General features: G+C 39.3%; 1 protein-coding gene across 1 annotated transcript in view; it reads left to right on the forward strand.

The window, feature by feature from the left end:
• LOC308697125 (uncharacterized protein) overlaps positions 1-15,476 on the forward strand; it is a 450,215-nt gene that overhangs the window by 102,178 nt on the left and 332,561 nt on the right. The window lies entirely within an intron of this gene.

Below are 15,476 nucleotides of genomic sequence, written 5' to 3' on the forward strand. Positions count from 1 at the left end.
CTGAGTGAGGGAGGACTGAGAAAGTCTCATAGGACTCATGTGAGCGAGTAGATGTGGGCTGGGAGCGGGCACATTTACTGCTTTGGGCGCGGTGTCTGCCTGAGCAGAGCGCGCAATCACAGGTCTCGTTTTTACAGAGAGCCTGTGATCTGTTAGACATAGTGTTCGTGGGCACTGGGAAGCGGGCACTCTCACTATGTTGGAAGCACAATCGACCTGAGTCGATTTTATGTGCGCGAGCCCTAAGTGTAGGGCTGTGCTTATGTGTAGTGATGGGCACTGAGGAGTGGGCATCGAGACTACATTTATAGCACCATCGGCCGTGGCCGGGCAGAATGCCTGCGCTCGACCCCGCTGCGGTGTTTAACCGAGCAAGGGAGGGCTGGGCGAGTCCCGTAGGACATATAATGACCGTTAGTAAGTGTGGGCGCGGGAGAGCGGGCACAATTACTGCAATGAGTGCACTGTCTGCCTGAGCAGTGTGAATGCACAGGTTTCGTCTTTACAGAAACCACAAGGCATGCAGAACATAGTATTTGTGGGCACTAGGCAGTGGGCACGTTCACTATGTTGTGTGCGTGATCGACCCGAGTCGAATATATGAGCGCGGGCCCTGTGTGAAGGGCTGTGCTAATGTGTAGGGATGGGCACAAGCAGTGGGCATCTTCTGTACACATATAGCATCATCGGCCATGGCCGGGACTTCGCTCGTGGGCTGCAAAACAAACACTTCTGCAGTTGCCTCTCGGGGAACAAACAGAGTGATTTGCATTCGGCGGCATAAATATTTTCTGCCGGCAGACCCGGGATTCGAACTCGGGTCCCCCGCGCGGGAGGCTAATAATCTACCACTGGACCACAGTGAAGATACATAGACAAAGTCAGCGCGAGTATTATCCACACTGGCGTTTGCTTGCAGGCATGCGAGTAAGCACGACATGCAATACTAACATTTTCAGACGCCTGAAATATGCCAGAATGTGAGAAGAGTGGATATCGCCCGGTTTCAGCGGGGCTGAAAACACTCCATTCCCCCTTCGCCAGTGACGCACGGGAACCGTAGAAACGGCGTTCGGTTGCAGGCAAGCGGGTACTACGCGCTCGCTGGCTGCAAAATGCATCTCCGAAGTCGCCTTCAGGGGACTGACAGAGCGAAGCATTGGCGGCATAAAAATATATATGCCGCTAGACCGGGATTAGAACTCCGGTCTCCCATGCGGAAAACCTATAACTCCACCACTGAGCCACAGGGGGATGTAGGCTTTGAATGTGAGAAGAGTGGATATCGCCCAGTTTCAGCGGGGCTGAAAACACTCCATTCTCCTTTCGCCAGTGACGCACGGGAACCGTAGAAACGGTGTTCGGTTGCAGGCAAGCGGGTACCACGCGCTCGCTGGCTGCAAAATGCATCTCTGCAGTCGCCTTCAGGGGACTGACAGAGTGAAGCATTGGCGGCAAAGGCGGCGTCAACATGTATTCTTCGGCGTTTGCTGGCAGGCAAGCGTGCTATAACAGACTCACTTGCTGCAATAATATTTCCAGTCGCCGAACAGGGAACTGAGAAATATGAGAGAAAAGAGGTGAGACCGACCAATGGTGGGACTGAGAACACTCTTTTCTCCTTCGCCGGTGAATGACGCGCGCGGAGGCAGGGTAGCTTTTCTTGTAACGTAAAGAAAAACTAATCCCGCCGTCCGCTTCCAGGAAGGGCAGCCTCGGAAGGATGCCTGGCGAGTCCTCAGAGTCACCGTAGGCAATTGGCTCGGAGTAAGGGCATTTCGCCGTCAGCGAGCGCGAGCGCTGCATGAGAAGGCGTCTTGAAAAAGACGCAGCTCTTTTAGGGGTGAGTGTTGCAGCGAACACACACACACACACACACAGAAAACAGAGCAATATAGCAATAAAGGATATAGGCGTCGGAAAGCGCAGCAGGTACGGCTGTAGAAGGCGGCGTTGGCCAGCGGCTTCGAGGGCTCGTCCCGCTGAAGTGCTTGCTTCGAACGACGCTTGCTTCCGTGATCCAGCGATGCGTGCGCTTCGCTGAAGAGATTAAAATCAAGTGAGTCAGCCTTCTCGAGCTCCTTTTATAGAGGTAAGCCACGCCCGTTTCGGCGGGAAGTGGCGAGGAGGGCGCGAAGCGCCCTCATTGGCCTGATGCCATCTCAGGCCTCGCTCGATAGGCTTAAGCAGTTGCCGCAGAGCAGCCAATGAGCGAGCAAGCCGTCTCGCCATAGCTGTCTGCTGCTGCCGCAACGCGTTTTACATATATGAAAATTAAAGGATAATTTTTTGCTTCAGTGTTTCGTGAAAAGAGACTTTTCCCGTAGCGTTTTGATAAAACGCAGTACGAGAGGACTCTCGTAAGAGAACTAATAATTTCATCATATACGCATTTATAATTGCTGTTAATGTGTTCTACAGTTAATAAATTACAGGGTCAAGAAGTAAAAAAAAAAGTAAAATCAGTATAGTCCCAAGAGTTGCAAAATGCGATCAGATATTACTATTTTTTCCCCTCAAGAAATACATAATATATGTGTTGGGGAGGGGTTTGGGGGGAACACTCGCTGGCAATCACGTGACAGGCTGTCGGACAGAAAAGTACTCAAAAAGAAGGTGATATGGATGACACTCGTCTCATCGTGGAGGTGGAAAAACACAAAAAAATTTATGACCCGCAGAATATGTTGTACAAAGATTTGAATGCCAAGGAAAAGGCATGGGAAGCAATTTCCTCGGCTATTGGTGTCGATGGTAAGTTTCAAAATGTTTGTTTCAAGTGCCGTTTACATAGGCCTATATTTTGCTTGACTATCAATCTATATAAACCTAATGAATATAAGAACTACAATACAAATATATCATTGCTGTATGTTGTTCTATTTAAACTTGAATACTTTAGGCTGTTTTTTCATCTGCAGTCCCTAGAAAGATGGTAAAAAGTTTCCCTAAAAGAGAGTAAAATGACATAACAATATAAAAATTGCAATACATTTATTAATAAATACGTTAACAACTATCTATAAAAACTAAAACTAACTATAATAAGTAAAAACTATCTAATTGTAAATCAAAATGAATAACCCTATATGTATGTTTAACCTACAGCCAGCCTTTTACACAGTAGAGGAAAAATAATCGTTTTGATGTAGAATTAACATGTACTAACAATAATTAATATATTACAATATCTACATTGATACATGTATACATAATGTGTTAGATTAATGTTTTAATTACAAAAACAAACTGCAAGAACAGCTGTTTATTGACATGCCTGATAATATAAATATATTTTAAAATTTGAAATTATATAATACAAATTATAACTTTATTAAAAAAATAATATTATATATATATATATATATATATATATATATATATATATATATATATATATATATATATATATATATATATTACACATGGGTGGGTGTTCTTACATTACAAAAGAACTGAGACAAGAAGTGGTTAAATCTATTTATTTGTTTGTTTGTTTTTCTTTCTAAAATATATGACAGGTTGTTTTTCACTCAAAGTAAAACTATTTACAAGTCAAAATGTTCTGTACACTCAACACAGTTGTATTTTCCTGTCTTTGGAGAAGCTTATTACAGATCTTACATCATCTGTTCTTGCCAGGACACTCTGCCTTCTGTGGAGTTGAAAAATGTGCAAAGCCTCTCGCGTATGTCACAGGCTTCCCTGCATCCCCTGTTGGAAATATGAACGGGTGATGTCTTTCCTGTTGCCTCATATGCAGGCCAGAAGGTTAGTAAGTTTGTAATGTTGACAAAATAACTCACCAATTAATTAGGGAAAAAAATAATTGTTTAAAGAATTTTGTATTACTATTTTTGGAATATTGTTATACCGTATGTTTTCAAAATGCAGAACTAATTTGTTGTTATTATATTACATTGTAAATGTAAATTAATATAACACCTGTTATTATTTCAGTTCAAAAACCACTTTGCAGCTAGAGGATGAACCAGTGGATATGAGTTTGGCTGAGGAGGATGTGGATCCAGAGATATGCCAGCTAAGCAGACCATACAGTCCCCTTACTGTTGTACAAAGGTCTGCAACACCTGTGCTGGAAAGTCAAATATCTTTAACACCCACTCCACCCCCAGCCACCTCTACTCCTCCATTTTCATCACAAATAGTTGACACCCCTGCCCATCCCAGAGTGCAGGCAATAATGAATGAAGGTCGACAGAGACAAAAAAGGAGAAGAGTTGCATCACCGAGTCCAACAGAACAACAGCTTCTGGATATTATAACTCAGCCAACAACTACAGCTCCACCTCATGTACCAAGACAGGAGGATGAGATGTACTATTTTGCCCTCAGTTTAGTGCCTAAACTAAACAGGCTTCATCCAAGGAACCAAAATAGGGCACAAATCCATATCCTCAACTACCTTGCAACTATGGAGTTAGAGGACAAAAATCAACGACATCAAGCCACACAAGCCGGCCCTGTGTTCTCACATACCCAGCCCGCACAAACAACAGGATTTCAGCCAATCCACCCCACCACCTCCTGCCATGAAGTCCAGACCCATCACCTCCACCGTATAACACCTTCCCCAACTACATCCTACCATCAGCATGGATCAGAACAGGACTCCTCTCCTGTTTATCATCAGTTCCCTTAGCTCTATAAAGTATTTAGTTGTACACAACACTTAATGTTTTATTGTGAATTATTAATAGGTTTGCAATATTTGTTCATTTAAATTATGCCGATAAGTTACTTTAATGTTAATTTTAAGGTCTAAAGTGTTTTATTACTCTTACCAATATGTATAAAGTTTATATTTTCAATATGTATAGAGTTGTAATGTTTAGATATTGTACTTAATAAAGATATTTAAATATATATTGTGTTTCAGATATATACATATACACACACACACACATATATATATATATATATATATATTTTTTTTTTTTTTTTTTTTTTTTTACATATAGCATTCTATTTATTAATTTATACATGTAATTAATGTGTACAAAATCTGTCCTTACCTCAGTGTAACAGCAAGCCTCTGCTTGGGTTCGATGGATGGACGATAAGTTGTGGTTTGCCTTGTGATGTCTGCTCCAACCAAAGAAAGAACATTATCCATCTGTTCGGCACTCATCCGAAAGTACTTTAGGTGCCGGTCACTGTAAAGTCGTAGTTCTGAGACAAGATGGTAATAAGCACCAAACTGTCTCCTGCGCTGGTTGACTGAGTGAACCCAAATGCATCTCTTTCTTCTCCTTTTTAGAAACAGCGCGATAGCTTTTCTTCTGTCAACAAATCGAACTACATATAAAACAAAGAATCACAATGATTAAAATAACTTTTCATAGTGTTTAAATGTCTTTAACAATGTCAGAGTTAACGTTTTGGATTTAAAATCAAAATTAATTACCCATTTTTGAATTTGTTGCACACAGAAAATGCGGATCAGTAGCGCACTGCAAACGTGTGATGTGTGAAAGCACAATGGCACGTCATGCTTCCGCACCGCATACGTACTGCAACACGCACCGCATACGTACTGCACACGGAGTATGTGTGAAACGGGCGTAACACTTGATGCCCCCCCCCCCCCCCGCCCGCCCCCCCGCAACACGAATGTACCAATTCTACAAATAAATAAATCTCCAGTTAACTGGCAGTGCATTCATTTCGTTCGTTTTTTTAAATAAGATAATAGCTGAAATGTGTTTTTTTAAATCAAGTGATCAAAGTGCTTGTTGCCGCTGCGATCAGTGGCGCGGATACAGTGTTTTCTCGTGTGTCTTCACTCGACGCGCGCTTCAATCCGTTGCGTTGCGGATACTCTCTATTTGTTCTGTTGAAATCACAAAACATAATTCAAACGTTTGCGTGTCCCTGCTTGATATACAACCACTGATGAACATAATCGTTTTGATGAGAGAAAAAAACTATATGAGAAAAAAAAAAAATTTGAACTCAGACCCTCTGACACGACTGGTGAAAGCTCTACCACTGGACCATTAAGATACACGATAGATTAATAGGCGGATCTATATATTGGCACTGACAACATGTATTAGGCTACATCTCATTAAACGACAAATTAAACCCCATGTAACCTACTATTTTAATCGATTGCTGGACATCGTAATGTTATTGGCGTCCATCTTCATTGAATTTTGAAATCAGATAGAGCCGGCCAGAACGCTGCATAATAAGTAGCCACGCCGGCTTATCCAGTATGGAAATACACACCGACAATGACACGCCCCTACTGCGTGCTAGAATCTCCGAAAAACAAGCCGATTTCAAACTCAAAATGTACGCTTTTAAATATACCAATACTGCTATCGCAAACATGCAGAGGCTTCTTCGTGATCTCAACTAACAGATTCTGCAAAAAAAAAAAAACTCACCAATTTAAAAAAAAACAAAAAAAAAACGCTTCTTTCTCATTTTGCTCGAAAGTTGTGCTGCCGACTTATGTCCCTGGTTTCCGTGACGGGTCACATATTTTATTTGTTATTTATACTAGTAGCCTATTGTGATTATTTTTCACGGCCCAGATTTTTTGGTGCCCCCCCAAGCAGTTGGTGCCCTACTCGCAGTTGGTGATGTGCGTGTGCGGAGTGCCGGCCCTGGTCTAGTATCTGTAAAACTGCATTTTTCCATCTTAAAAATATATCTAAATTACGTCATATGCTCTCATTGACAAATGCGGAACAATTAGTTCATGCGTTCATGACCTCAAGGCTAGATTATTGTAATGCTCTACTGGGTGGTTGCCCTGCACGCTTAATAAACAAACTACAGCTAGTTCAAAACGCAGCAGCTCGAGTTCTTACCAGAACCAGGAAGTATGACCATATTAGCCCAGTTCTGTCAAAACTGCACTGGCTCCCTATTAAACATCACATCAATTTTAAAATATTGCTGATCACTTACAAAGCACTAAATGGTTTAGCTCCGCAGTACTTGAGCGAGCTCTTAACACATTATAGTCCTTCACGTCTATTGCAAGTTGATAATACCTAGAATATCAAAATCGACTGCTGGCGGTAGATCCTTCTCCTATTTAGCACCAAAACTTTGGAACAGCCTTCCTATCATTGTCCGGGAAGCAGACACACTCTGTCAGTTCAAAGCCAGATTAAAGACACATCTCTTTGACCTAGCTTTCACATAATACATTATAGACTTCTATAATTCAATATTAGGCTGCATAGATTAGGTCAGCTGGAACCGGGAACACTTCCCATAAATCCTGATGTACTCGTTACATCAGAAGAAGAATGGCATCTACGCTAATTTTAGTGTCTTTGTTTATCCTGAGGTTTTCCCGCAGCCTGCCGGATCCAGGCCGTATCCAGATCTGATGAAGGACCTTCGCCTGAACACGATCAAACGCAGTGCTGAAGTGCCATCTAGTCTCTCCCTATGGAGGATCCATAGGCGTAATTTGCGGGTGGGACGGGTGGGACATGTCCCCACCACTTTTTGCTAAGGTCGATATTGTCCCCACCACTTTTGAAACATCTCGCGGCACGAATGTACCAATACAAATAAATAAAACACCTCCAGTTAACTAGCAGAGCATTCATTTAGTTCGTTTGTAAGAGGCGATCTAGCACTGAAATGTGTTGTTTTTGAAATCAAGTGATCAAAGTGCTCGTTGCCGCTGCGATCAGATACAGACACAGGCGCGGATACTGTGTCTTCACTCGGACTCGTGCTTCAATCTGTTGTGGAGACTCTTTTCGTTCCGGTGAAATTACAAAACAAAATGCATACAAACGTATGCTTGCCTCATATACAACCACTGATAAACATAATCGGTTTTAATGAGAAGAAAAAAAAAACCTATACGAGTGCGGATTAGAACCCACAACCTCTGACACGCTTGGCAAAATTTCTACCACTGGACCATTTCAATATACACATTTCTACAATGGATTTACCGAATTCAACATATATCAAACCTCATTAAACGACAAATTAAACCCATGCACTATTTTAATCGATTGCTGGACATCGTAATGTTATATTGTACATACATCGATTTATGATTTAGCATTCATAACCCACCCCCCACCCCCCCCCGTTTTTTTTTTTTTTTTTTTTAAAACCCGTCCCACCCACTTTTCAAAACAAAGTTACGCCACTGGGAGGATCCCTTTACCACTCTACAGATAAAGCGTTGTCGGGAAACTCAATTTGCGTATCTACCCCGAATTGATAAAATAAAATAAAATTCTGTATAAAAAATTATAAGGAAACACCAGTACTTTGTTTAGGCTTGGTTTGTAGGGAATTCCAAACCTGCGTACATATATTCAAACGCACATAACTATAGAACCCGTTCTTAAAGGGTACATAACATGCACAGTTTCACCTAATCTCATGTTAATCTTGAGTACCTATAGAGTAGTAGTGCATCCTTAATATCTCAAAAAAGTGTTTAGTTTTATTAAATTTATAAAAGAAAAATACAGCTTTCCGATTCTCTCCGGAAAAAGCCGAGGTCCTGGAGGCGGAGCTATAGAGTCAAGCGGTAACTTTCCAGCAAAAGACAGAAATCTGATCCAGTTGTACTTACATGAATGGGGTCTTGTATCACTGGGACCACTCCACGTTTTAATAGCAAACGATTTGCAAATCCAGCGTCGACCTGGGCCTTGTTAATAAAACATTCGTCACTGAAACGACCAGAACACACAACCGCACTTCCTACACTCCGTTGCTGCCCCGGAAAAACAAACAGCATCCACTGTTCCTGTAACACTGGGTTCTTTGGAAAGCTGGACACGGTAAGCTTTCCCTCACATCCAAAAACACACTTTTTTGGAGACATTCTTGAACAAATCCTATGCAGCGCCAGCGCTGGCTGCCGATGATTTCCTGTTGATGTGCGCGGTCTCGCTCTCCTCTAGTCGACGTGCTCGCGGGCGCGCTTTTCCGAGAGAAATGCTCATATAAGGAGTTCCACTCTCGTCTACGTCATTAGATCCACGATCGAAAAAAAACCAGCCGAAACTTCAACCAACCCGGAAGTAAGATTTTCGGCACAGAAATTCTCCGTTATTCGTCCAAAATATTTTTTTAAAACTTTGCCCATGTTTAACACGAGAATCCATCTCTTTAACACTGTAAACAACTCTGAATACATGAAACACCATGGTACCCCCCCTTTAATGCGCATGTGAACGCCATCAGCGTTTCTCACAGGTTCGCGCTTAAAGTCTATGTAGAGAGAATTGTGTCGTCTTAGCGGCCCCTAATTTAATAACAAATGATTGTTGCGACGGAAGCGAATCAATCAAAACTAACCTTAGCTGGAAAATAACTTTACTAAAGAACCGCTATAAAGCCAAAACAATCTCTGTTACCTTAAATTATACGTTTATCTCTGTAAAGCTGCTTTGAAACAATCTACATTGTTAAAAGCGCTATATAAATGAAGATGACTTGACTTGACTTGACTCAAGTACACTATTATGTGTATATGGTCACTCTTGTGCAATAAATGGCTAAACTCTATCTGATGACTCCGACTCCCTGACCAGAGTTCTGCAGCGGTCAATAATATAATCCACCAGTTTTCAGTGGGGCAATCCCTAACAGACCCTATATACTCAGTTCAACTGATTTTATTTATTTATTTATTTATTATATTTTTATTATTATTTAATGTTAGCCAGTTGGCGAAGAGTTCTTTGAAACATTGTTCTTCAGTTAAGTTACTAAACATAAAAAAAGGTAGGCCGTAAATCTTTATTTACTTCTGGATCACATTTGGCTATATAATATTCTTTACTGCATGCTTATGCTTCTCTGTAATGGACAGTCTGTATTAATGTTTGTGGGCATGATTGTCGGTGGTGGTAGTTATGTTTAAGGCCTATAATAAAATTTTACCTAGTAGCGTGTGTGTATGTGTATGCGTATAGCAGAGATAGCGCGCATTAGAGCGTGCGCGTCAGAGAGAGCTTAAAGTGATATTGATGTTGTTCTTGGTTCGGGGTCGGGCTGAAAAATTGCAGACGTTTTCGGGCTGGGGCCGGATTAGGCCTTGAACTCCACAGGCCAGGTCTCAGTTAGGGCTGGATTTTTTGCCCCGTGCAGGGCTCTAAGCAGTATGCTAGCTGTAGCTGTTTACCTCCAGTCTTTGTGCTAAGCTAGGCTAGCGGTGGGTGCGTCAGACAGAGTTACAGCACGCACGGAGATGAAAAAGGTATGTATGGACTTATCTAACTGTAGGGGATACGGTGAATAAGCTAAAGTCCCAAAAAGTCGGCGTGTTCCTTTAATTCAACAGCACTAAACACCCTCTACAGGAGACAATAATAACATCAACATTTTCTTTACCCACAACAAAGAATGTAATGATGAATTTACCCATCAATAGACGAATGTTGAAGGCACATACATTTATGAACAATACAAAATTTTAAAGGGGTGTCCTTTTTCCCTCTTTTATTTTAAGGGGGGGGGTGAAATGCTCATTTTCACTCAATCTCCTGTTAATCTTGAGTACCTATAGAGTAATATTGCATCCTTCATATCTCCAAAAAGTCTTTTGTTTTATTATATTTTTAATTGAAAGATAGGCTGTACCGAGTCTTTCCGGAAAAAAAAACGAGCGGCTGGGGGCGGGCCGTGTGGGCGAAGCTAAAGCTGTGCTAACGCGCCGAGCTAACAACACACAGAGACAATTGTTCAACAGTTTTACTCACCGTTCCAACGCACGACCGCGAACCTTTATCATTGTGACTGCTCGATCCTTAAGCATTAGACGATCTGCAAATCCGTCGATCTGGGCTTTGTTTATAAAACAATCATCGTCGAAATGCAGGGAACAAACAGTCTTACACAACTCCGTTTATGCTCAGGAAAACAAACTCCATCCACGGGTTCCTTAACGCTGGGTTCTTTGGGAATCTGTGCAGGGTTGTCTTGCCCTGGCAACCAAAAACACACTTCTCTGGTGACATTGACTTCCCAAAAGCCGGGCAGGGCGCTTTGATGGCGAACTGCTTTCACTCTCTTGCTCTAGTCTACGAGTGCGCGCGCGCCCGCGATCTTACCGGAGAAGTGCCCTTAGGACCCATATAAGGAAATTCCGCTCTGTAAGACAGAGCCATACTCGAAAAAAACTTTTCGAAACTTGTGACAAACCGGAAGGAGTATTTTTGGAACAAAAATACTACTTCAAACGTACAACTTAGTTTTTGAAACTTTGTCCATGTTTAGCATGGGAATCCAACTCTTTACCAGTGTAAAAAACTCAGTATGCATGAAATAGCATTTCACCCCCCCTTTAACATATAGCCTACATACATTTTTTAACCTACTACATATGCAGGCAAATTGTATAATATCCAAGGTAAACATTTCTAGTTACTATGCAGTTAATTCTCATACTGTATTTTCAGAATGTTTTGGAATATCCTCTACCAAAATGTGTCACTAATAAAAAATAATAATAAATAATTGAATAAGAAGGTTTATATTGATATATTAAAATGTTGCTAATATCTACCTTGTAAATATGTGTTCTGCTATTTTATTAAACAATCTTCACATGTAAATCAACAATTACAATTTTAACAATATTTCAAGTGTAATTCAAAGTTATATACTATAATAACATCTTAGTTGATAATTCAATATACCTTCTTTATTTTTGACAAAACAACACATACTATATATTTAACATATGAGCAGAAATTGGTGAACAAAAGCTTATTTGATGTGACAGTAGTCTTTTTTACAGTCCGTGTAACGCTTCACAATTCAGTTTTCAGACCATATAATGCAAATGCAAAAATTAAAAATTGAAACCATACATTGTTTTTTTTTTTTGTTTTTTTTTTCAGTACATTATCAATAGATATTTGCCTTTGGTCCGTGTACGTTTTGATAGTTTGTTTTTTCGTTTGAACCACAAAACAAAATAACAAGAAACCACCTGTTTTTCGTTTGTCGTTTCAAACCAAAAACAAAGAAACGGTAAAAAAAGAGCTGTTCTCCCGTATTTGGTTCTGAATCCAAAAACGAAAAATGACAAAACCAAAATCAAATAACGGTCCGATTTTGGTTTTTTGAAATTCCTTTTTCCATTTTTCCGTTTGAAGATCTACATTAAAACATAGACAGGTTGGCCACGTGACCCGGAAGTAATAGTAAATATGGCCTATCAAAATAAAAGCCAAGCTTTTAGAACGGTCATAATATGCAGCACTAACGTTATACCAGAGTAACGTTAGAAGAAGAAAAATCAATTAGTAAATAGGCTTATATAAACCTGGACCGGATTAAATATGTTAGCAACAGTAGTTTTTTACAGCTATTTAATATCGTGCCTATCCAGACATCACCAGTCACGTTTAATGAGCGCATTGTTTGGCTCAATACAGTTGGTAATATAGGTTAACCTAAGAACTTATTGTGTGTGCAGAGTTGTTACTGTTAGCGCTATATTATATAATTAAATTTATATTTAATGTGGTTTCCACCGTAACGGACCAAACTGTTCCCCCTTTCTACCAGCAGGTGGCAGTATTTTAATGACTGACTGGTGTCTTTGGTAACTGTTTTAAATCAAGATTACTGATACAGATGTATTTATTGTTGTTCATTTTATTTGGTTTTGATTTTATTTGCCTAGTTATCATCATCATCATCATTCACCCAGCCCAGAGTTAAACCTGCTTCTGTTTTAACCTGATTATAACACTGCTATCAGCTTCTTAGCAGCTCAGACAACAAACTCACATCAGACATGTCCTAATCCTAATGTAGGCCATCTGGCCAAAAGAATGATTTACCAGTGTGCTATATACTGTGTGAATCTTTCTTGTAAAGAGTGAAGAGAATCCTAAGTCTTAAAACTTTATATAGCACATACATGCTTTCAAAGGCATTGCATGTACAATCAATGGCTGCAGAACATTTGTTAAGCCCTAAGGTAAGAACATTTTACATCTTTAGATATAGCGTATTTCTTAATATTCTCTGTGAGGCATTCACTTAGTTTCGGTTAATTTATGATGAGATGCGCTCCAGTTAACGTGCAGTGCAAGTGACCAAGGTGCGCCTCCATGATTATAGCCTATTGTCTGCTACAGTGCAATGCATAAGTGTATACACCCATGCTAAAGTTGACTAAAAAGAGGAATAAAAAATCATATTTTGGAAATTGAACTTAATGCCTTAATTTAAAAAATTAGGAAAAATCCAACCTTTTAGGACACCAATTTTCTTTGTGAATGAATAATGTATCGTAAATAAATAAATGTTCTTCCTTAAAATACATGGTGCATAAGTGTGTACACCCCTATGTTAAATTCCCATAGAGGCAGGCAGATTTTTATTTTTAAGTATTTTTTTTATATTAATTTTTAGGATACTATGCATCCTGATAAAGTTCCCTTGGCCTTTGGAATTAAAATAGCCCCACATCATCACATAGCATTCACCATACCTAGAGATTGGCATGGTTTTATTTCAGTTAGCCTAAAAGTTTGATTTGCATTGCTCTCAAATTAATAAATAAAAAAATACTTAAAAATAAAAATCTGCCTGCCTCTATGGGAATTTAACATAGGGGTGTACACACTTATGCACCATGTATTTTAAGGAAGAACATTTATTTATTTACGATACATTATTCATTCACAAAGAAAATTGGTGTCCTAAAAGGTTGGATTTTTCCTAATTTTTTAAATTAAGGCATTAAGTTCAATTTCCAAAATATGATTTTTTATTCCTCTTTTTAGTCAACTTTAGCATGGGTGTATACACTTATGCATTGCACTGTATATTTGCTTCTTATTTATTAAATACATGCAAATCGTTGATGAAACATGTATTAAAATTAAGATACAATTTATACAAAACGAAATTCACTTTAAAGAAATGCTTTCTACAAAACTTAATGAAGTGGTCAAAATCATGTCTGACCCACTACAAGTCTCCCGATATACTGTACATCCTGTCGTGCTGTTCACTTTTCATAAATCAACATAAATGGAAAAAAAATAACATTATAATATTTTAACAAATATGAAACTAAATTAGCTTATTTAATGGCTACAACACATAGTAGGCAGAATCTCTGTACAAATTTCTGCACATTTATTTACTGCTTCTGAATTTTGCACACATAAGTTGAAAGGCATTTGTAAAACATATCTGCAACATTTATCAAGTTCACGGATAATTGTGCGTGCATTTATTAATTATTATCTTAATGAATAATGCAACAAGGACAAATCATGTAAACTGCCTTGTTTGTTTATTCAGAATGAAATGGATCGCAAATGGGTCCGAATGAAGAAACGTAAAAAAAAGAAAGAAACGTGAACAATGATGAACACAGAAAATGAACAAGAATGAACTTTGGATGGCCTAGTAGGCTATGCGTTAGGATAAAATTATATTTGAGGACCAACACAAGTTTTATGAGGGTGTCAATCGAATGGCAAAGACGAGATACGGACTGATATTTTGATGGCGGAACAGCGGAATCCCAATCTCCCTCATTATTAGTAACGTTATTAGGCCTACGCATGACGTCACGTGGGAATTCACGTTGACAAGTATTCATTCAATCGCTGTCAGTTCGCTGTCCATTACGGTGGAAACCACATTAAATATAAATTTAATTATATAATATAGCGCTAACAGTAACAACTCTGCACACACAATAGTTCTTAGGTTAACCTATATTATCAACTGTATTGAGCCAAACAATGCGCTCATTAAACGTGACTGGTGATGTCTGGATAGGCACGATATTAAATAGCTTTAAAAAACTACTGTTGCTAACATATTTAATCCGGTCCAGGTTTATATAAGCCTATTTACTAATTGATTTTTCTTCTTCTTACGTTACTCTGGTATAACGTTAGTGCTGCATATTATGACCGTTCTAAAAGCTTGGCTTTTATTTTGATAGGCCATATTTACTATTACTTCCAGGTCACGTGGCCAACCTGTCTATGTTTTAATGTAGATCTTCAAACGGAAAAATGGAAAAAGGAATTTCAAAAAACCAAAATCGGACCGTTATTTGATTTTGGTTTTGTCATTTTTCGTTTTTGGATTCAGAACCAAAAACGGGAGAACGGCTCTTTTTTTACCGTTTCTTTGTTTTTGGTTTGAAACGACAAACGAAAAACAGGTGGTTTCTTGTTATTTTGTTTTGTGGTTCAAACGAAAAAACAAACTATCAAAACGTACACGGACCGCCTTTATATCAAGTGTTTTTTTCTGATGTCCGTGCAAGAACGAGAAAACCAAAAATCAAGTCATAATTTCGTTTTTACGTTTTTTCTTAAAAAAAAAAAAAAAAAAAAAAACGGAAAAAGGAGCTGTTTTCTCGTTTTTTCGTTTTCATATGTGAAAGCAAAAACAAATGAACGAAGGATACCCAGACCTGACCGGAAATGTCGTCCAATTTTCTGATACTATTA

Source organism: Scardinius erythrophthalmus (genome assembly GCF_964197995.2).
Source record: "Scardinius erythrophthalmus genome assembly, chromosome: 10".
NCBI lineage: Eukaryota > Metazoa > Chordata > Actinopteri > Cypriniformes > Leuciscidae > Scardinius > Scardinius erythrophthalmus.